Below are 2,895 nucleotides of genomic sequence, written 5' to 3'. Positions count from 1 at the left end.
TCTTCCCTTGTACTTCTTATCACTGGAAAAGTATGCCCTAGTTTTCGAGGCAGTCGTCGTGGTACCAGCATTCATAACCCTTTTTCTCACCTCTTCCATTTGAATTGTTATGTAGACACTGGTAAATGTGGGAAGTTTTGGATTCATAAGGATAGCTACAAAGGTGCTCATATTCTGACCCCATACTGGATAGGAGCTGAAAATTTTTGTCCTTTTCGGCTCTTTTGAGAAGCATGGTTGCATCAATTGTGTGTGGACGATATACCTCCAACTTGTTCCACATACTTTTCAGACTTCCAAGGAGTTGAACAAATGGTTTCCCATATTATTGCATGCTTGTGATATCCCTTTTTAGCTGGAACACATGGGCTGCATTGTTCTGATTTCCATAAATCTCTTGTATGAATTTCCATAGCTAGAAGGATGACTCAGAATAGCTGAATATTTTAGCTAGCTTTCGCTCCATAGAGTTGAGAAGCCAGGACATGACCAACTGATCTTTGCTGAGCCAATACTCATACGTGGGAGAGGAAACATTAGGAGCTTTAACACTTCAATTTATGAACCCTAGCTTTGATCTCCCTCCTAAGGCAAGTGAAATTGCCCTTGACCATAGTAAGTAGTTGAACTCATTTAAGAGCACAGAACTCAACCTTTGATTTGGATTTACATCGATATCAAATTGATTTTGATGAGAGGCTCCAAGTGAACTTTCAGCCTCAGACTCCGGGTTAGGATTTTTGTTAGCCATTTTTGAATGGTTGAAGAATAGAGCAGGGAGTATCACAGAGACAGGTTATTTCTACTCCTTTGATACCATGTTGACTTTTAAGTGACTGTTTTTATATTATGATTCATAAGAAAACAACAACCCAAGGAGACAAGCTATATAGGAGAAGGCGTGATCAACACACTGATCACCCTTGGTTGATGCTTACACGGCAACTCCATAAAACAAGGAGCAGAAAATAAGGAAAAAAGAAAGCTAGCAGCCACCCTACAAGTATGGAAAGATATGAAAAGACCTTTACAAGATACAACAAGATACAATTAGGTAAAAAGGACAACTACACCCTAACCAATAACCCTAATTACCCACACTTGACTTTCAATAGGATTTAAGTGGGTTTTGTGGAGGGGAGAGGATCCGATCTGGATCTCTCCCATCAAAGGCCTAGGATCAAGTGATCCGGGTCGTTGAAATTTGATCCAACGACTACAATTATTATAACTTTTAGAGGGCCCCATGTTTGTAGTTGTTTGAACAAATTTCAACGGCCCAAATCATTTGATCCTAGGCCTTTGATGTGAGAGATCCAGACCGGATCCTCTTCCTTTGTGAAGGAAACTTGGATTGGAAAGGGAGGAAGTTTTTGTTTCAGTGTGGATAGATGACATGTCAGTTAATGCAAACGTTGGCTGGGTCGCTTCCACGTGTCCTTATGAGGAAGGGTTTTTGATCTAACGGTAAGATCTATGTACAGTGACAACTTTAGGAATGACGTGAAATTGACACGTATGTTGTGTTCTTGTTAGGAATTTTAAGTTTGAACATCGCATGAAATCAGCACAAAATTGACATAAAATTGACACGAAATCGACCAATTGCATGACGAATAACCAGAACAAAATGAATTAGGGCTCGTTTGGATATGCTTTTAAAATGACTGAAAGCGCTTTTAGAGAAAATATTTTTGGGTTACAAAAGCACTTTAAGTGCTTTCTGCAAGAAGCATTAGTTATGTGCTTCTTCCAGGAAGCACTTTAAGTGTTTTTCCATGATTTTCTTGCATTTTTACCAAGGAGTGGTTCCAAAAACATTTTCATCAAAAACGCTTTTAGTTATTTTAAAAGCACATCCAAACGAGCTCTTAAACGTGCTCGATAATCATGTAGGGATTGCCACACCACTAAAAACATGTGTTTATATTATGTTTGGCGATGATAAATTTATTTCCATTCAACTTAAAATTAGTGGAGGTGTTCAAATCGCTTTGTCACTAGTCATGCTTTTATATTCATGTTTAAATTTTCTTTTAAAAGGAAAATGAATCAGATGGTGGCTCTGCCACAACAATTTAATCTTGTAAGAGTCAGAAAGATTTACAGAGGCATTTCAGCTTTTTTCTGGCCTTCATAATGTGATTCACATAGCGCCAAAAGCAAACCCAAGACGTACCATGTGAAATACGAGTATGAAATTTATCCACTATAACTTGACCATCCGTGATAGTTTCATGAATATACATTTGTAATGCTCTTTCTTCAATAAATATAATATTATTCTTCTTCCAAAAACATAAATGAAAATTGACAGACGTTGATCACAAATTTTAAAAACTGTATACAAATTAAAAAGAATAGAGAGTAAATTTATATTTTGCTTAAAATTAAGCAGTAGTGCCGCTGCATGCGCATAGATGTCAACCGTCGTCCAATTAATATGTTTATATATTTATTTGAATAATAGAATTATTTTGTTCCGGTCCTTAATTAACCTAGTTGTTAGAATATAACTTGAGATGAACGTGGCTAGGATAATATATGCCTATAAATAAAACGTAATATTCTTTTCTTTTTGAGAATGAAAAGATGTCACATTCTAGATTCAACTGAGTTTATTAATGCAACTGCTAAACCAAAAAAATGTTGGCAACCTTATTATTTAATATTTTTGTCTTTTGTTTTGATTGTGCATAATACAAAATGATCCGAATCATTTATCTTTTAGTCACTTAAAAATTATTTATGTAATAATTAACTCAATCCAAAATCGTTTAGCAATCTATCGGTTATTTCGTAATTAGATGAATCATGTTTATCTCCTACAAAATGGAAATTTTCGCAACGTTAACCAGACTGGTAAACTATTTCTAAAGTGGTTAAATTTTTAAG

The sequence above is a fragment of the Malus sylvestris genome, chromosome 4 (genome assembly GCF_916048215.2).
Source record: "Malus sylvestris chromosome 4, drMalSylv7.2, whole genome shotgun sequence".
In the NCBI taxonomy this organism is placed as follows: domain Eukaryota; kingdom Viridiplantae; phylum Streptophyta; class Magnoliopsida; order Rosales; family Rosaceae; genus Malus; species Malus sylvestris.
The sequence above is the reverse complement of the archived record's forward strand: the minus strand, read 5'-3'. Positions refer to the sequence as shown.